General features: G+C 40.8%; 1 protein-coding gene and 1 long non-coding RNA gene across 2 annotated transcripts in view; one reads left to right on the forward strand and one right to left on the reverse strand.

The window, feature by feature from the left end:
* Window positions 1-21,647, reverse strand: part of LOC116333949 (NACHT, LRR and PYD domains-containing protein 3-like) — a 177,288-nt gene that overhangs the window by 114,516 nt on the left and 41,125 nt on the right. The gene's annotated exons all lie outside the window — the stretch shown is intronic.
* On the forward strand, window positions 1,613-4,236 carry LOC116332725. The gene is made up of 3 exons (XR_004200399.2): window positions 1,613-1,674; window positions 3,345-3,518; window positions 4,176-4,236. It is a non-coding gene; the product is annotated as an uncharacterized LOC116332725 (long non-coding RNA).

Consider the following 21,647-nt stretch of genomic DNA (forward strand, 5'->3'; position numbering starts at 1 on the left):
TAACAGTTACTATATACAGTAATGGACTTCTATACATTTTACTTTAGATTAAAACTTTGGGTGTAAGATTCAGATAATTATTTATTAAAAGCTAGACATTTTAAATGAGAATAAGAAAGAAAAGTATGTCTTTGTGCCCCCCTTTTCCCTGTTAATGCCCTATCGGCCCCCCTGGCTAAACTTTGCTAGATCCGCCCCTGCACAGTTACCAGCCGTCAGCTACGTGGAAAAGGATCCTGGTCTAGAAAGTAATATTAAATAAATTCTAACGACAGCTTATCAAGCTTAAACGTGCTGCTGTTGTTCAGCCGCTGGTTTCCTCTTTCTGGTGCAAAGTGGGCCAAAAACAAAGAAGAGAGACAGACTCGCGACAGAAAAGCCGATCAGCTGATCATTAAACAGTTTCACGATTGAAGTAGCAGGAGGAGAGGGAGAGAAGAGGCAGTCGCTCCATATATCGGTTGTTAAGCTTAACGTAGGTACGCTTTACAAACATTCAGAGATGAACTTACACACTTGCTTTACTTCTCTCTGGGATAACTTCCTCGGAGATGAAATGCTGGATTGCTAGCGAGGTTACAAATACACACAGCCGCTCTATCACGTGAGCACACTGCTCCGACGTGCTACGGTTATGAGGCAAGTTACGCATGTGTCCCAAGTTTTGTGAGGTGCTTTTTTGATATTTAATGGATCGGATTACATTTTTTATTTCTCTCGGATATCCGATCCAGGAATTTACGTCAGTATCGGACCGATACCAATACCTAATATCGGATCGGTCCATCTCTACACCAGATATGCAAACACAGCATCATACAACACAACCAGGAGATCAAAAGAATTCTCTCTGCATTTCTGTGGCTGATGCTGCTGGAAGGAAGCTGTGTGAAACCTCGTTGGGCACTGGGAGCAGAAGAGTAAATTGAAAGTCTGTGTAGAGGGTTCAATGGAAGCAGCCAAGTGCTGTAAGTGTCTTCTGTACAGGGATGCTGGTTTAGCTGTGGCTCAGCACAGTTTCACACTGTGACTCAATAAAGGCAGCATGAAATAAAAGCATGATGCTTTCATCAGTGTGGAAATAAGAACGTTTCCTGTAATGTGACACATGGTGGAGCTCTTTGACTCACTGAAGTTTCAGCTTAAAACTTCAGCTTTTTGTGCAGCTTTAGTCATCATAGTCAGACTGTCGGCCTCCTGAACTTGTTTTCTTTGTTTTGGACTCTGATGTTTGTTTGTTTTTTAATTTCATGCATTAAAGCTTAACAACTCTTCATGTTTTTATGATAAATGTACAACTTTAATGTGAAAAATTCAGATTTTTCTCTTGTGTTTGTTTGAAGCTGCTTCCTGTTGACTTAAATTGTTTGGAGTTTCCTTTTTCTGAAATTCTACATCTGAACTTTCTTCAGCTCTGAACAGATTATGAAATACTGAATGACTGACTTCAAGCACACACTTTGTCTAAAAAACTTACATCTTTCATTCTTTATACAGATTGATGAGCTGTGGTTTGTCAGAGATCAGTTGTGTTTATCTGGCAGCAGCGCTGAAGTCCAACCCCTCCCATCTAAGAGAGCTGGACCTGAGTGAGAACAATAAGCTGCAGGATTCAGGAGTGAAGAAACTGTGTGGTTTTCTGGAGAGTCCAGGATGTGGACTTGAAACTCTGAGGTCAGTCAGCATGTTTTATTTGTGCTGAGATGAATATGATGTGAAAGTTGTGCTGACACTAAACTGCAGACATCAGGCTGATATTATACTGATCCACACTGAGGATCTTCATGGTAAAGTCTGTTTTCTTCTTCTCTGGTTTAGTCAACTGACTGTAGCAGAACAATGTTCACGTTTCAAACCTTCAAAGAACAAGAAAAATCCTCCACTGGATAATTCACTGTGAAACTCTAAAACTCTTCATTCCACCTTAAAGTCTGTCTGACACTGAAATCCAAACCAAAATGTGCGTTTGCTTTACAGACAGCAGTCCAACACAAACATACACACATCATCCAAAACACAGTCCAACATCCAAATCTACTCCAATGCCAGCATGAATGATGGGAAAAGAGAAGGAGGAACACTGTGACATTCAGGGTTAGAATGAGTTTCATAAAGCAGACTGTGAAGATCAAACCTGCATTAGAAGCTTACATAAATTAATGAATGAGTGGACATAAGTGGACAGAGATCATCTGAAGCACTTCAAAGGCTTTAAATCAGCACATTTCTCTTTATTCTTTATGAACTCTGTTAGTTTCTACCAGTTTTCTGTGTAATGAAGCTAACAGCAGGCTAATAAGATGCTGACCAATAAGTTTCTATTAAATGTTGTAATTTGTATATTAAAAAGTGCCGGTGCTTTGGCTCAGCACGGATCAGCTTACAGTTAGAAAACAGCTGCTGGATGTGATTACCATGTCATAGTTATCTACCAAACTGCTAACTGGGGAATTTCAGGCCACAAATCATTTTTGCTAAATGTTTATTCAGCTTAGGTTCACAGGGCTGGAGCCTGTGCTTTAGCTGTCATAGGACAAGATACGTGGTCCACCTGCGCAGGTGAGCACTCCATCACAGGGCCAACAGAGAGAGACAGGGAAGTACTCTCTCACATCCACACCTACAGCCAATTTAGAAGCACCATTGAACCTAAGCAGCATTTCATTGGACTGTGGGAGAACATCCAACCTCCACAGAAAGGCCCAGCTGACCAACAAGCTTTAACCTAGTGGAGGAAGTCTTAGTTCCATTTGAAGCTTCAGATTACAGTTAGTTCCTTTCAAAAGAGGTGGAGGTGGTGGGATGACAAGACCATCATCACTGAGTGCCATAGGACACTTAACCTTTGTTTTCATATGCTTAGGACTTCCTGTTGTTCCAAGAAGGACTGGAACATGTGTGAAAATCTCCCAGTCAGTTTCAGACAATCTCGGGTCAAGACTAGAACAACTGTGTGCCCAGTTTGAGCTCTCTTCAGTACTGTGATCTGACAGACCCAGAGTGGCCAACACATCACATTTAGAAGCTCCCTAGATGGAGCCACAACATGTCCAATACTTAGTCTGTCTTGTGGGACCGACTGGAAGAAATGATTCAAGGACTTAGTCACAGAACAGAGATTCAAATCTCCAAAATCCAACTGGCTGCATTGGGGCATATGGTCTGAAAACTCTGCACAGTTTCCTGTTTGAAGCTGCTTCCTGTTGACTTCAGCTGTTTGGAGTTTCCATTTTCTAAACTTCTACATTCTGAACCTTCTTCAGCGCTGAACAGATTATGAAACACTAAATGATTTCAAGCTCACACTTTGTCTAATAAACTTAAATCTTTCATTCTTTATACAGATTGTGGAGCTGTGGTTTGTCAAAGATAAGCTGTGATTATCTGGCAGCAGCGCTGAAGTCCAACCCCTCCAATCTGAAAGACCTGGACCTTAGAGAAAACAACCTGAAGGATCCAGATGTGAAGCAGCTGTGGGATCTTAAGGAGAGTCCAGACTGCAGATTGGAGACTCTGAGGTCAGTAGAGTGATGGAGTGAGTGGGTGGTGCTGTCAGCAGTATTGTACTAAACACAGTCAGTATGAAACAAAGATCCAGTGTTTCCTGTAAAGCTGCAGCTTCTCAGTGAAGCTGTGAGAGGAGAATGGTGACAGGCTTCAGGATTGGACACAAACACTTCCTGTTTCTGCCTTTTTGTGACTTTCATGGTCACCATAGTAACGGGTCACGCACTCCTTCAAACACTGTCAACAGCCAATCAGCTCTATGAAAAAAGCAGCACGCAGACAAATGAACGCATTCATTTCCGAATTTAAGGCAGTTAAGAACACTGTAGGTGAGGAAGAGTTTGGTGAGAGCAGATGTTTCCAGTTAACAGCTGGAACCGTCCATCTGGATTGGTGGGCTTGTTGTTGGGGTTCCTACAGAGCTCAGAGTGGACGCACCAAGGTTCTTCTAATGAATGAAAGTCCAAACTCAAACAAGGAGTCAAAAACATTTTCATCAACTTCAATAAAAATCCAAAGATTAGAAAAAGTGAAGCAACAATGAGTCCTAGTACAGTCCCAGCACTGAAGTCCCTGCTGCTCTTTATACTGGATGTGCTGCATCACTGACTGAAGAGTCTCTGGAAACACTCGTTTATCTCCTCTGCTCTTCCTTCTTCTCTCTGCAGGTGGAGCTGGTTGTAAACAGGACGGTGTGTGTGCTGAGAGAGGAGGAGCTGTGTCCTGATGATCCAGATAGGATGAAGCAGCAGCAGCTTGTGTGTAGAGACGCTCTGACTGGGCCATGTTACTGGGAGGTGGAGTGGAGAGGAGAGCTTCATCCAGCAGTGACTGACAGAGGAATGAAGTGCAGATGACTGTCAGTGCTGCAGAGTGAACTGCTCTGAGAACAGCTGACAGAGGATCATCGGAGTATCTGGACTGCTCTGCTGCTGCTCTGTCCTTCTACAGTCTCTGCACAGTCTCTGTCTGACTCTGGCTTCAGACCCTCCTGGATCAAACTCACCTGGAAAGGCTTTCAAACACCTTTGAATAATAAACATGTTTTTATAAGATAAATATCATTTTTTCATGTGTCTGTGCAGTTTGAGCCTTAGTGGATAAATCAGTGCTTAATTTTTAATGTGGACACTAATGATCAATAAATGTGCTGATTGGAATCAAATGAATGACTTGGATTGTATCTGTTCCTGCTTTTCTCTCTTGTGGATCCGATCCAGACTTTTCCCGCCTTTAAAGCAGCCTCAGAAATACCTGGAAACACAGATCTGAGAAGTGAGGTGAGATGAAGAACAGCTGGGAGAAAAAACACAACACAAGCTTGTCGTCTGTGACTGAAACCTTTGAATCATTTTTGATCTTTGCTGTTTAACTGGGCAGTGATGCAGCTTTGAACACAGGAGACTCCCATTTGACCTTTAAATGAACCTGTGATCTTTGCTCCAGCACCACTCTCAGTCCACCAACAACTTGTGACTGATTAACTGAACTGATCAATAGTCCAGAAGTTTCACAGATTCAATGCTGCACTCCGATTAAAAAGAGCTTTTATTTTGTCAAGCAGGGTATAGGTCACTTCCTGTCACTCCTAGCGTGACATTAAGACACACCAAAATGTCCTGAACAGTGAAATAAGTCAAAATGAGCTCAGTGATCAGATGAAGACAAAAACAATGATGAAGCTGATCCCTGCAGTTCCTCTGACGTCCAGCAGAGGCAGCAGTGACTCAGTCCCCATAGACTCCCATGTTTCCAGCCTGATACACAAACTGGTTTGGTCTCTACAGATAATTTCTCCCTTTATGTGTTTTTGTATTAACAAGGTCAAAGTCACATGACCTCATTGTTGCTTCCTGCTTACAGCACACTGGACTCTCCAGGTGTGTGTTTGTGACATCATCACAAACACAGTGTGTGTGTGCGCTGCTGTCAGGATTTCCTAAAGAGGAGCAGGGTCAGCTGTGGGACTGAAAGTCATGGACGGGGATTGTGGAGACCGGGACATGTATTTGTAAGAGTTTCTCTTTCAGGAGGAGAACATTTCAATATGTGAATTCCTCGTGTTTGCAGCATGAAATGTGCTGTAAAGTGCACTAAATCTAAGAGCAAAGTAAAACCTGTCTTTGAATCTTTAAAAACTTTGGCCTGATGTAGCTGTGATAGCAGCTTCTGGTGTTTCTTTATTGAATGAGAGGGGGAAATGTAATCAGAACGAGTGATGAGCCCAAACGCTCTGTCCTCAAAGTCTTCATCAATGCTCTTGCTGAGTGTTACTTACTGCTCCTCGGTAATGCTGGATTTGACTGAAACACAACAGAAATCAGCTGAACTCGGCTGCTTTCTCTCGGCAGTGCACACACAGAAAGTCACTTCTTTCTGCTGAATCTGTGGCTAATGAAAGCTCATGAATCTCTTAGTGTCATGCCTGGACTCTTCAATGTGCTGAAAACAAAGAACAAAGCTGTAATCCCGCAGGTCTCCTCTGATAAATCCTGAGCTCCACCCAAGTCTCAGTCCTCAGGACCTCACACAGTCCCAGCAGTTTCTATCAGCAGGAACACATTGATCATCCTTCAGCCTCCTCTCATTGATGTGAACTGTTGCTGATTTCACAGATAAGCACAGTCAGAGCTGCTCTTACTCTGATTATTGTGGTTAGTACGTCACTCGCTGCTTTCTGAGCTCATCATGAAGTGAACTGGCTGTGTGTTTGGATGGAAGTTAGCAGCTGTTAGTCCATCAGTCTGCATCTTGTTTGTTACAATGTAGAGAATGATGGGCCAACCCATCAGTGATCTGATGATTCCTGCTCTGACATGAAGGCCTGGTACACTGGACAAAGAAGCCAATCATCTCAGAGTCATCAGAGAACTTCTTCCTGCAGAAGTTCTCTGATGACTCTGCAATAGTTGGCCTCATCACTGATGGGGACGACAAGGAGTACAGAGGACTGACCCAAGACTTTGTGGACTGGTGCCAGCTGAACTACCTCCAGATCAATGCCAGTAAAACCAAGGAGCTGGTGGTAGACTTCCGCAGGGACAAACATCCTCCACCGCAACCACTGAACATCCAAGGTATGGACATTGAGGCTGTGGACAGCTACAGGTACCTTGGTGTTCATCTGAACAACAAACTGGACTGGACTCACAACTCAGACGCCCTCTACAGGAAAGGGCAGAGCAGGCTGTACCTGCTGCGGAGACTCAGGTCGTTTGGAGTGGAGGGCCCACTCCTGAAGACCTTCTATGACTCTGTGGTGGCCTCAGCCATCTTTTATGGTGTGGTCTGCTGGGGCGGCAGCATCTCTGCTGGGGACAGGAAGAGACTGAACAGGCTGATCCGCAGGGCCAGCTCTGTTCTAGGATGCCCTCTGGACCCAGTGGAGGTGGTGAGTGACAGGAGAATGGTGGCTAAGCTGTCATCCCTGTTGGACAACATCTCCCACCCCATGCATGAGACTGTGACAGCACTGAGCAGCTCCTTCAGTGGCAGGCTGGGACGGAGAGATTTCGCAGGTCTTTCTTCCCCACTGCTGTCAGACTCCACAACAAAGACTTTAACTGATCAGACACACACATCCACAAATGTGCAATAACACTAAGTGCAATAATCCTTTTCTGACAAAGTTGTATTTTTACTCAGTTGTAAAAAGCATTTGCATTCTTTTTTTATCCTATTGTATATTTTATTCTATTTATTCTACTGTGTATAGTATTTTATATTATTCTATTCTGTACAGTTGTGTACAGTATTTTATTCTTATCATATTCTAATTGTGCTATATAGCTTTTGCACTGTCCACCTCCTGCTGTGACAAAACAAATTTCCCATGTGTGGGACTAATAAAGGTTATCTTATCTTATCTTATCTTATCTTATCTTATCTTATCTCATAGATCCCTCTAAAGAATCTCTTTCCCATTTGACATCTTTACTTCACTTCTTTCTTTTGCTGTAATGCCACAAGCCCCATAAACTGGAGTTGGATGATCTCTTTTAATGGGAGCACACTGACTGGGAAATGGAAAGAAGGATTTTAGGAACTCTTTATTTCCCAGAATTCACTGTTCTATCTCAACCTTTTCAAATCTGACACATTGAATCAAACTGCTCTGTGTCTTTGGTTCATGTCACATTTTTACGGGTCTCCTCCCAAATCTCAAAGACATCCACCTATAATTCCCTAATATCTTATTACTATAGAAGGTGTGACAGTTACAAAGATGAATTATGAAATTCAGCAACATTATTGGTGAGGCAGTCTGTGGAGGCGCAGCAGTTACAGCTCCAAAGAAATAAGAAAAGAGTGGGGACACTGTTACATTATAGAGTCACACAGTCTGTGCAGTGTGAGTTTACATCATAATAAATAATAATCATCATGTATGTGCTGTCTTTATTTTAATTTGGCAGCAAAACATCAAACATGAACTGAACTGGATTCAGGCCTTAACACAGTGGGTGCATCAAATGTATGTGAGTGTTTTTTCACACTCACCTGTACTGTGTGTTATACAGTACAGAATACACAATGAGATGGACATAGTCCAATAATAGAATTGTACATCAGACACAGCTCTGTGAAATGATTTCTCTGTCTCCTCAGATGTGATCCGACTCTGCCAACAGGAGCTCAGATCTGCTAAAATCACAGTCTGAAGCTGCAGCCTTGCAATCCTCACTTTCATTTATCCAATCAGGCTTGCTTCTAATCTTTAGCAAGAAGATGAAAGTAGTAGAATTGAAATTCATTGTGTGTGACTATCAGAGCATCAGTGAGCACAGAACATAAAGATTGTGCTAACATTACAAAGTGACTTCCTGATAATGTGCTGCAGTGCAAACAGGAAACACCACTGATGCTACTTGAGATCACAATATTGCAAACACAGCTGGAGCCTGGTGTCAGTAACAGTAAGAGAGTCAGTGTCAGTGTGGTGTTTCAGTCTCAGCTCCCACTCGTGTGTCTGTGGGTCCAGAGTGAAAGTGGCAGTGCTCACAGTGCTGACAGTGATTGTATTTGTGTAGGTTTTTCTGAAGAAGGAAGCTTCTGTCAGGGTTACAGACGTGGTGGGGCTGCTGTCTCTGGGGAGAGCTGAGCTCATGTATGGCTGTTCTTTCAAAGAGAAAACAACAAAAAGAATCTCATTTCATCCGCGCTGTGATCCAAAGCTATGAACTGAACTAAAGCCACGTGGAACAAAGACCTTGATACCTGCTAGCATGCTAAATCCCTACACAGACAAACACACTGAGATATTACAGGAAATGAAGTCAGCAGCTCCTGGTTTCAGTTGGGAAATGTGAAACACATGATGAGCTCTCATGTTCTGAGGCTACTTTAAGCCAGCAGACAGGATTAATCATGGTATTTATCTCAAACAGACCAGTGAAACTGGGAGCAGCTTTCTTCAGACTCACACTCAGAGGGCAATGGTATATTCCTGCTAGATAATCAGATACTCTGACCTGACTGTTATGATAGTTCAGGGCTCTGATGGCAATCATCTTATGTCTTTAAGAGAGTCTGTTGGGTGGAGCTTCAGAGAGGGAGGCAACAATGAAGATGATGGTGCACAGAGGGAAATGAGTGCTCACCTTCAACTGTGGGGAAGAGTGGAGGTTGATAACAGAGTGAAGATTCAAAGGGGGAGAGTCCAGTGGCTGAAGAGCTCACAGAGCTGTGTGCATGCTCCACCATTTATTCATTTATTTATTTATTGATGTCAGCAGCGAGCATGACTTCTGAGTGATCACTTCCACCGTGTCCATCACTGGTAGGTTAAACTGGGAGAATTCTGATTGGTCAGGTTTAGGCAGAGCCTTGAGTGAAGCTCGATTAAACTTCTGCAGGAAATCTGAACCTGAAACCGCAACTTTCCACGCCTTTCAAGTCACCGTGTGTCCACCCAACACGTAGTTACGTTTGTAAGGAGGTGCACATCAGGTCACGTGGAAGGTTACGGCGTAAGTTACTCAGATTACTCACAGAAGTCTAAATCGAGCTTCAGTCTGAGTCAAGTCAGCCGAGGTTGAGAACAGTGGATCCTCACATCGCTCATTCAGAGACTTCCTCAAGTGTTTGTGTGAATACAGAGAGACGCAGCTCTGCTTTATTCATAATTACTAGTCAATAAATTGATCTACAATCATTTTATAGCACAATCACATGTATGAGTATCATGTGACCTGGGGTAGAAAGATCTAGAAGTCCCCCCTGGCTGCCTCTACATCATAGCTCAGAGGGTCAAAGGTCTTAATATCAGCTTTATGTGATTAAATATGGTCAGAGTGCTGAAACAGAACTTTTCTCTGTTTCCTAATAATAAAGTATTTTTATTGTTAATCAAAGATAAATGAATCTTCTGTAAGAGGAGCAGGTCAGCAGATTGGATCTAAGAGGTTCATGTTGAAGACTCCAGCAGAGACACTAGAGGGGGAACCTCAGTCCAACCTGTCAACCAGTCAACTGATTGTGTGATTTTTGGCGTCATCTGCTTATTGTTGTCATGTTAGATGGTTCATTCATAACTATTTGGATGCTATCACACTTCCACTGGATGCCCAGCTGCTCTCCTGTTGCGGGATTATCATCAACACAAAACTCGGGGATAAGAGCATCTTTAGGCCTGGCTGTGCTCGTCCTTCCTCCAACCTCTCCTCACCAAAGAGAAGAACAAACTCAGCATTAGCTCAGAGTAGCTTAGTTACATCAGTAGAGTTTAAGTGATCTGATTATTAATATTTTCTTCTGCTAAACTGCTTTAATAAAGTTTCCTGTAATTAAAGTGTAAATTGTGGATGTTGACCCTTTAAGCTGTAGTGAAACAGTGAAGGTAAAAGTCTGAGTATTATTCTTTATCAGTGCAAACAGCTCTTACAGGTTAGCCTAGCATTATAAAATCCTGTTTCCTTGGACCTGCTGTCCAGCCTACTAAAACCATCCCTCTATCTTCTTCCACTGATCTGTGAAGTTATCACTATATCAGTGAGTTCCAGCAGAATCAGAAGGGAAGGATTCAGTAATGACTGACGTTTGGATTCAGGGATCAGTCCTGGAGTCTGGACTGCTCTGATGATGCTCCACAGTCTAACTTATCCAATGAAATCATCTGTGGCATTTTCTCCTGCTGTGAACTCAGGGATCCACTCACAGCTCAAATCCAAACCACTGAAGAAACTCTGCTGGAAAGAATTCAGCATTGATTTAAAAACAGTGACAGTTTATGAAATGAAGTCATCAAAATGATGCAACTTGTTTCAGATATTTAGGATGATGAACATTTCTGCTCTTTACTGAGGCCACTTTGTCCATTTAATGAAAGTGTCATGAGCAGTTAGCTGTGACATCATCAGTACAGAATAGTTATGGTGTAACCAAACTGATTATGATATTTAATTGACAGCACTTTAAAGTCTGAAGGACGTCATATTTTGTTGAATCCTGCTGTTGAGGGGACAAATCGATCATGTGCAGTTTGGGAAATGACAAATGTGGTATTGGACCATTTTAATCCTGCACACATTTGTTTGATTTGATTTCTCATTGGAGTTTTTTTGGGGATGGCTGGAGAAAGAAACACAGCAAAAAGTGTTTAGAGGTAGAATAACACAAGTCAAGACAGGGTGGTGTTTAGATTACAGCCGAACAACAGACAGTGTGTGCGTTCATAAGACCGTGAGTTAATGTTTTACTTCACTCAGTTATGTTGGTGTTCAGCTATGAGTGTATTTGATGACTTACCAGCAGTTTATGCTTCTTCTTGATGCATTCTCAATCATCCAGGAAAGTAAATCTCCAAAAGTTGAATCTGTTCATCTGGACGTAGCGTTTTGTGGGAGAAACATTTCGTCACTCATCCAAGTGACTTCTTCAGTCTCAGCTGACTGCAGGTTTCCCCAATCTTATGTACTGTTTTTATATTCGTTGTTATCGTGTTGTTGATTCTGTGCTCTGTGTAACAGATGATAAAACAATGTAAAGTTGCCTTCAGTGCATAGTTGTATGTGGTGTGTTGTATCTTTATGTTTATGTAATTTGATTCTAATTGATTTGTATCATTATGCTTTGTCTGCAGAAACCACACTCACACACACTCTTTCGCCCAGCTTCGGGCACATTCTTAATTGGAAATACAAAGAATGACAACATTATTCCTGGACTCTGCCTGTTTGTTCCTCTCACATCTGAACATTTGCAAGTGTTCTGACCCGACACTCTGAAGTGATTGCTGCCAGCTCAGATTTCTTTCACCCTTCTAAACGGTGGATAAACAGTAGAGATGTTTTAAAAATCAGCGAGGACAGTTCAGTAGCAGCGCTTCACCCATCACTTCTCACAGATAGATGACATGAAACTATGGTCGGATGTTAGATACATTTACATATTAATTACCTTGTATTTTCAGCAGGCGTTGATGGCGAGGAACTGTGTAATTATAAGAGCACCGAGGCGTATAATTACCTGCACAGCAACAACATTGATAAAGTACTGCTCAACAAACAAGGCGACTTTATTTTTCTTAAAGCAGCTGTAGAGCCGAGCCAGAGCGTTAATCACGCTAAAAACTTAGCATGAGTAGTGATGTGTCGGTCGCCAACGAAACGGCTCTTAGAGCCGACTCTTTGAAGTAAACGACACGAGTCGGCTCGTGTTTTTTTTTTTCTTTCTCTCACCCTCTCTCTCGCATGTTTTTTGCACTTCACCCCTCACGTGAGCCTTGTGCTTTGCGCTGGGCAGAGCGGGGAGGGGCGGTAGTTACACTCGCAGTAGCACAGGAACAGAGCAGGAGGGAGAGGGAGAGGAAGAGAGCCAGGGACAACAACGTCACATTAGAAAGGTAAAGTAATCATCCAACTATTTCCAGTTGCGGATGATAAAGGATTCAGAAAGTTTATTCATGCAGGCACATATGGCAGAGAATAAGCATCTTCTTTTTGTTTTACATATTTTAATCTATATTTAATTGTGTTGTGGTTTGCAGTGTTGTGTGTTGTTTAACTGAAAATTTAAATAGTTAAGAGTTGAAATGTAAATAGTTGGTTTTTGTAATATATGGTTTATTTATTGCATTTTATGTGGAGTGAATAAATAAAAGTATATTTACAGTAGCCCCTAGAGACAATGCACCTACAAACTCCGAAGCACGTAAAAACTCCGAAGCACGTAAAAACTCCAAAACATGTACAAAACACAACAGAAGTGCTCCAGGATGTAGGTGCAGTGTTGAGCTTTTGTTGCCGAGCCGAAAGAGCCGGTTCTCTAAAAAGATCCAGAATTCCCATCACTAATGCTAAGAGAAAGTGGAATAGGGGAGACAGTCGGCTGTTCCTGTATCGCCAGATTAGGAAAATCATATAGTCATGCTGCTGCTGTTCTGTGGAAGGTCTATGACTTATCTGGATATCACAATGTTTAAATGACTGAAACAGAAACACTGGACTGGCCAAAGGCTGTGATTGGGGAGTCACACTACTGCCATCTAGCCAAGTATTACGTGAAGCACTGTTTACTGTTTACTAGTGATGGGTCCAGCAACACTGACGCACCGGCGCATGTATCAAGCTCACCTAGCGATGCCTGTATCGGTGCGTGTGTCGCTTTAAGAAAAAGTCACGTGATCGATACAGCTGCTGTATCACTCATTGCCAAGGTGCCAAACTGTGTTTCCATTTGTTAATGGAATGAGTCTCCACCAAAAAAACAAAAAACAAAATTATTCTCGCAAAGATAAAAAAAATACAAATCTTTGTTTCTGCTGTGTGGGATCATTTTGATCTTTTAACTGCAAATAATGTAACTGTTTGTCTGCCTTTGTTTCAGTGTAACCTATTAGAATAGGAAAAACAGCAATGTGACTTGCAGTGTGAATTATTTATTTCATTTTATGCAGGTTAAATGTCACATCTGTTCTGCTTTCTTACACAAACAAAAGCACCTCCTCAGTGTTTAGGCATTACAGAGCCAAACATGAAAATGAGGAGACAAACACACCGAGAATGGACGGAGGTCGGCCTATATAGACATTGAGCAGCTTTATCATCATTTTTTCTTTTATTAATATGTGTTTTATTATTTTAAAATCAAGCATCTAGGAAGACTGTTGTGGACTAGGCAGTCCTGAATTTTATTATAAAGGACTGCCAACCCTTTAGTATTGTGCCTGTGAGGCTTACTTGGCTCTTACCTGTCCCTACATTAATGAAAATATGCAGTTGTGTACATCTGTTTTGGGTGTGAAACACTTTCCACAAAGTCACACTGCAGGCAATTTGGCCCAATTCAAAACGGGCATGATGGATGATCACAAATAAGGTAAGGTGTCTTGTTGCCAATGCAGCACCAAACATGACTGCAGCAACAAGAACTCTCCAAATTCGACATTCAGTTTGCATTGCACACAAACTCAATTTATTAGTCAAAAAATCAGGTGATCAAATCCCTGAACTTTCACTCATAAGAGACAAATCGTATCATTCTTCAGATCCAGCACTACAGCCAAAGAAAAGCTTGCTCAAGGGCAGCAGCAGATGGGACGGCCCATCTTGAAACTTATCAACCAGGTACCAACACGTTGGAACAGCACATATCAGATGCTGTCACGGCTACATGATGAGAAAGAAGCGGTCTGGGTATCTCTTGCTTCTCTTCCAACAGATTTAACTCCACTTACGGCTGATGAGTGTAACATCGTAAGGGAAGCACTTCTTGTGCTGGCCCCTTTCCATCAGGCCACAGTGGAGTTGTCTGAGGAGAGGAGAGTTTCAGGATCAAAGGTCATCCCGATGATGAAAATGCTATATTGTGCACTTGAGCGGAATTCTTTACATCTCCACACACAAGCAGCCGCCCATCTCCATGACCAACTTAGGCGTCGTGTCACAGACACTGCTTCTAATCTGGAGTAATTAAGTGTGTTGACCCTCTCAACACTTTTAGACCCAAGATTTAAAACACTCAGATTTCGTAGTTCCTCCAAGTGTAGTGAGGCAGTCAGTCGCCTGAAAGTGGAGTGTGCTGCAGTAATTGCCCACACAACATCTGAGCCACGGCCTAGGCCTTCATCAGAGCAGTCACCTGTTCCTGTATCCTTTAACGTACTGCAAAACATCTTATCCAAACCTTTTCAACCTGGCTTTACAGTTTTTGTGTACCCCAGCTTCATCTGTGCCTGTGAGCTTGTTTTCCAAAGCTGGGGAAATAGTGTCAAATAAACGCAATAGACTGAATGCAAAAACATTGGATAAACTTATTTTTCTGAATAAAAATTTGTAATAAATTCTGAGTCAATTACATTTACATGGGTAATATTACATTAACAATACTTTCATTTTAATTTTCACTTAATGTCATTCACAATATATTTTAAAGATGTCTATAAAATTTGAAATATAAAAGATATAAAATGATTCCATGGAAAGTACAATACCTTACAGTGTATACAAATATGACTAGGTATTTGAATCAGTGTCTGTTGTGAGTCTCAAGAAAGTTGCCAGCAGTGATATTTAAGGCCCAGCAGGTGTCAGTATGAAGCAAAACAGCTTGGGGAATGTGCTGAAACGCTTCACAAGGCCTCAGCTACCTATCACTACTGTTTATATATGAAAGCTAATTGCTAACTTTGTGTGGGCTGTATGCTGTGCAATCACACAAAGGTTAAAATAATATAAAATAAAAGACGATACATTAAGGGCAAATTTACAAGACAAGAAAAAATACAGTTATAAGAAGATGTGACACATGGTAGTATGTATGTATACACACACACACACACACACACACACACACACTACTTTGAAAAAAATTAGACTGTGGATGTATATTTTTGTATCAAAAAGCAACTGACTATTAATATGAAATGGAAAATATGGGTGACCTTGCCAGTCTTTTGATTTCAGTGGTTTAGATATGATTCGTGTGTTGACCCAGGGTCATATCTATAACATGCAGGACACCGGCACACTGATATAAACAGACACCGTAGTGCTTTTGTTAGTGTAAATTTCCTCATGATGTTAAATCTTGAGTACTGACAGTGAGAAAGAACTATTAAGTTTTGTTACAGGTGCATAATGCTGTGATCAGTGGAAACACAGGGCTTGCATGAACAGATTCAATTCAATTCAATTCATATCAATTCAATTCCATTCAATTTTTTATACAGCTCCAAATCACAACAACACTCTCCTCAAGGCGCTTTATATTGTACAGTAGATCGTGCAATAATAGATACAGAGAAAAACCCAACGATCATATGACCCCCTATGAGCAAGCACTTAAGATGAGCAATGCAGGTGGATGCAGGAACAGCAAAGAACCTTGAACCTAAATGAAAGATAGTCATCAGCAAACATACAGAAACTTCCTGTTGCCATGGTTTCTGTCTGAAGTCCACGCGCTGTGTCTGATCCACAGGGAACACAAAACAGCAAGATCTTATTAACATGGTTTTCAATGTGTCTCCTTCCAAAAAGTCCAACCAATGAACAAATGTGTATATTTGTGGAGGCCGAACAAAAGCATGACACATTTGTCTGTTTCTATAAACTGGAGTCAAACACAAATATGAAGAGTTTCATTGACAGACTCCAAAATGCCCCCGCAGTGAATCACAGGGAAATCCTACAGTGTGGCAGAGAATCTTAATGGCTCCAACATCAACACATCCACAATGTTGGATCCAGTTCTACCTCACAGAGTTACTAAGACACACCCTCTGCCAGCATTACAACAGCTCCACCTGCTTCACCTGCCTCCTCAGCCTCTGTACACCTGAAGAGAAAAGAAAGGCTCAAAAGCTCAAATCTACAAAGGATTCATGAAGTTTCATCCAACAAGAACATGTTTGCCTTCCACAGTGTGCTGTTAGACACCACTGTACCTCTGCCATTTCAAAAGAGCAGCTTGGGAACATTTTGGCTCCAAACACTTTGTGTTTAACTTCCTAATCTTTGTTTTCTTTGTGAACAACATCTGGAGCTTTTTGACTCATAGACACATCATTTTGTTCTTTAGATGACAGCAGATTGGGACTGAATAATCAATCACTATCAAACCAATAAAGATGCTGATTTTACAGGAACTTTGTTGGAGAAGCTGTAAAGACATGAAGCTGGTGGAGATCCCAAACCAGTTGATAGTGCTGATTATTCCAAATAAAGCTGTTTTCCATTTGAGATGAAATGACTTTCTGTCCTGATATATAATAAAGATGTTAGTTGTTTTTGAGCCCCTGTATTAAAAGTAGATCCAGTTTAAAGTCAGCTTGAGTTTGATGTCTTTATGTCAAAGCTGCTCATGATGTTGAGCTGCTGATGGAATAAAAACAGTGAAAAATCTGCCTCAATATAAAAGCATGTAGTCCAGACTTAAATGGAGCCTATTGTTAGCTGAGGTCCACACACAGTGTTTGACAGTGTAAACTGTGTGAAAGGGCTGCTGGTGGAGCTCACTAGGATGAGCAGGTGACCATTTGCCACGAGGTGGAGAGCAGCTGGCCTGGCTTTGATTCTGACCACGCCCCCTTTCTCTCTCCCTCTGCTTTGCTGTCACTTATCTTCACTGCTCTGTCCAATAAAGCTGAAAAAGGCCCCAAATCAAAGAAATCTGCTGCAGCCTCTGAAATGTCTTCTGTTTCCTTCCCGACGGCTTTTTCACCGTCAGCCCATCAGACAGTCCAGCAGCATTTATGATGATGTCATGATGTTGAAGAGACTGCTATGGTGGCCTCCCATGACCCCCAGCCTCATCTACACTGAGATGCAGACATTTGAAAACATTCAGCAGACAACTGAATAATAGTCCAACACAACAGTCTGTGTACAGACACACACTGACCTTTCATAGAGTCAAAGGAGTCAATCAAACACAGCTAGTTGAGTCATTTCTTGTGAGTCTAAAGTGAATCTAGTATTTGAAAGTCCACTTCCTGTATTTGTTGTTGAAGACTTCAGCTTCTTCTCTTCTTCTGTTGATGACAATTAAAACGTTTTATAATGTAATGTGGAGCAAGGTGTGTATGGTGTACTAAAATTCTGAAAGAAGATTAATTTTTTATTTGATGGCCATTGCTATGCTATAACCATAAGTATCCACACAGAACAGGCTTAATTTTGACCGTAACATGTGAACTAGTGCAATACAATTGAAGTAAAAGTAGGAAATTAAATGAGTAAGAATACACATGCTGAAAATTGAAACAATTTCTGCCCAGCAACATGACATACCAGCGGCGGGAAGGGGGCGCTATCTTTTCGGGCCACTGAGACAAAGGAGACAAAGATGGAGGTTACGTCGCCTAGTATGTTGTCAGACCTTACAGTAAGTATAATTTACCAGTTCATCTTAATGTACTGAAAATATGTCGGGTTTCTGGAAGAATGTGAAACTTTGAATTTAAACTATACCTAGCTAATCTTAATGTAACAGTCTTGCTAACATATCCTACTCTTAATTTTAGTATTAGTTCTTGGCTTTAGTGCCATACTTCATTATAGTTAATGTGTTTTTGGTAGTACTTTTATGTATTACTTTATTCATGTATTTATCTATTTACTTTATTTATATATTAGAGTAGTCAGAAATTGCTCTTAGAACCAGTGTGGTAGTTGGCTAGCAGCTCCGACAGGCATTCTGGTGTCTATGAGCAATGCCAGAGTCAGCACCTAACCTTTGTGTAAAATGACAATATTGTCGTTAGCTCTGAATATAGCAAATGTAGTTATCACTGCGACCATTCGTTTACTAGCACAGAATAGGAATTTAAGACTGAGTAACTTTAGTTTGATGTCGCCCCTCTGTCTTCTGTTATCGCACTTAATAGAGTACATTTAGTAGTGTTGTGATAAATATTTGTTATAATTACTTATCACTGGATAACATGAAATATACCTCATATTGACAGAGATAATTATTTTTTAAGCAGTTAAAGCAGTTTTTGCATCTATTATGATTAACTAAAGTATGTGCGCATTCATTTTTAAGGCTTATTGCTGGAAACATGCTCTGATATAGTTTCTTTTTTATGCAGACCTTATGAGGAAGTAATAGTCAGTGTTATTTTAAAAAAAACAAGAGCAACTTGACCATGCAAATTGTCTTACTTATTTAGCCATGTGCTTCTTTTTTTCAGCACGCATATGACAACTTAGAATCTGTCAAAGTCCTTGTAGCCACTTTTATAGATGAGAAAGAGATTTGTAAAAAAATTCTTCATGTCAGCAGTGCCAAAGACATCATAGGTCAAAGCCAAGCTCAGCACATGGGCTGTGTGCTTGATAGGTTGCTAAAATATAACACTGATTTCATGGAATATATTGATTTTGACAGTGAGGTAGATGTTAAGGACTTTGATAGATTCCATATCTTCCTGTCAGCCAGAGTGCCACCGATGGAAACCTCTCTTGGGGAGATTAGACAAAATCAGGTACACTTTGCATTTCTCCAGTTTCCTAAGTCATAAAATGTGTTTTAACAGTATTTAACTATTAGTCAGGATCAGATTTATTCACCAAGTAGCAACTAGAAGATAAAATCAATGTAATTATTATTCAGAGTTTCTTTTAGTCATTGCGTTATAATCAGTGTAATTAAGAAACCGCCTTCTTCTGCTGCAGCTTTTTGAGTAAACCCATGCTTCTATGCTCTGTGGAAATTTACTGTCATGACTTTGAAGATTATTGCAGAGAGGTAAAGTATCTGGTGTTGCCTTTACACAGTCTACCATTACCACAGAAGAATAAAGTCAACCCCTGAAGTCACTACTCAAGAGGAAAGCCCCACAGATTCTTAAGGAGTATGAAACTACAGGTACCCTGTCAGTGCCATTGAGGAAGCTTCTTGTGAAGACTTGCATTGGGGATTTGGTGGAGAGGTGTGGTTAGTAAGTATAGCACCTTACTGCACTTTGTTAAAATTTTGCAATGAATGTTTTTCTTTAAAAATGTTGAAGTGCACAGTAAAAAAAAAGGTTACATTTATTTTCCAGTTACCCTCTTAGTGCAGAGAAGCTAACTGTAGCAAAAAGCATCATCACCACTTTTCCATCCCTGAGTGTCCGAGTGGCAGGACAGGGGGAAGGATTTGTAAGTAAATTTAGCATTTTAATAATGTAAATTCCACTACATACTGTAAATTGCACTTGTTCCCACTTACTGTTTATCTTTTAAGCTTTATCTCATTATTTATTAAAGCTTTTTTTTTTCTCAGTTAAAATTGCTCAGCTGTTACCCATATACCTCTGTCCTTTCTTCCTCAGGAGCATTATTATGATCCAGTCTCCCATTGTGGATTCCTAGAGACTAAACTGCGCAACCTTAGATGGAATCTCGACCAGGGGCAGAGACGTTATAAGAAGCGAAAAGTGACAGATGACTGTGGTGAAGACAAGAAGCTCAGGCAAGAGGATGGGAATACCAGCAGCACAGATGAGTGGGTCTCTTTGATCAAAAGATTGCGGCCCTCAGCTGAGAACCTTCCAACTATCATGTCAGGCATGGAGGAAACATACACCAGTCGCAGAGCCTGGATTAGCAAGGACTCCCCCACTGCTGCTGAAATATTCAGAGAGTACCCACGGTTTTTGGACATGCCAAGTCTGGTAAGTTTCTTGGTTCCCTGGTAATGGTTTATGTACTCCTTCTCCACTCAGTTGTGTTTTGCATACAAAGTATGTAACAGGAGTGGGTACATTTGGAGGTATGTTTATGAGCTCCTAGTGAATATTTTGAAAGTTTTATAATTTCAGAGTTGGATCATTATTCACTGGGTTTTTATTACAATGAGCATCACGTTTCACATGATCCAAAATCTTAGTCGTGCCACCAAATGCTTATCTAATAGTAGGGACATCAAATGACAATGCAGAAGGTGCTGCTCGTGGAAGTGAAAAGCGACAAAAAGATCGCCTAAATTTGTACGAAACTCTGCTTTCAGCAGCACTATTTTCAGCAAAAAAGCTCTACAGGACAAACCGCAGGCAGACAAAATAAGAAACTGGCTGCTAGTAAGTTCAACATCAGCTAAAAAGTCCTAATTTTTTTCTAAGGGTCTGATGGGACCCAAATCCTAGCTAAAATTAAGGAATAATGGACTTGTATTCAAATACCACTCCAAATAAATTGTTATGTTTCACTGTGTAGGTAAGCTTGATGTGGAAGTGGGTAACAGAAATGTGATACTGTAAGGTTTGATTTTAACGATACAGCTACCAAATGGGCAGAATGTACTTTTAATTTCATGTATTTAATGCTTTATTTTAAACGTAAACACTTTTTTTTTTTTACTTGGAGTTTGGCAAGCTTACAGGAGGAAAGACGGATCTGTTTTTACGAAAATGGGAAGCCAGTATCATTCCGAAAATCAAATCAGTAGCTGCCCTGGAAACAAGAATGTCCTTTCTGTTGAAGGATTTTGAAGAGAAGACTGAAGGTATTCCCCCCCCCGCCTCACATTTACTATTAGAAAGTAAGAAAAAAAGGATGATCAAATTAATAGTTCTGTTTACTGTCTTTAGGTAACAAGTAAGTGGATGTTAAAAGCTGAATAGAAAAACTATACAAGAAGGGGTTATATTGTTCTTTTTCAAAGAAATTGTTAGATGCCACCCTTTGGTAAATGGATTGAAATATGTCTATGTTTACTAGTGATGGGTAGATGAGGCCTCGTGAAGCGTTTCAGCACATTCTCCAAACTGTATCGATACTGTGTCGACACAGTGTTGCTGTTTTGCGCCATACTGACACCTGCTGGACCTTAAATATCATTGCAGGCAACTTACTTGAGACTCACAACAGACACTGATTCAATGACCTAGTCATACTTGTACACTGTAAGGTATTGTACTTTCCATGGAATCATTTTATATGTTTTACATTGCAAATATTGTAGAAATCTTTAAAATATACTGTGAATTACATTAAGTGAAAATTAAATGAAAGTATTGTGAATATAATATTACCCATTTAAATGTAATTGACTCAGAGTTTATTATAAATTTCTATTCGGAAAAATAAGTTTATCCAATGTTTTGCATTCAGTCTATTATGCGTTTTGGGTTTTTTTTGTTTTTTGACACCATTTCCCCAGCTTTGGAAAACTCACAGGCACAGATGAAGCTGGGGTACACAAAAACTGTA

The sequence above is a fragment of the Oreochromis aureus genome, linkage group 3 (assembly GCF_013358895.1).
Source record: "Oreochromis aureus strain Israel breed Guangdong linkage group 3, ZZ_aureus, whole genome shotgun sequence".
NCBI lineage: Eukaryota > Metazoa > Chordata > Actinopteri > Cichliformes > Cichlidae > Oreochromis > Oreochromis aureus.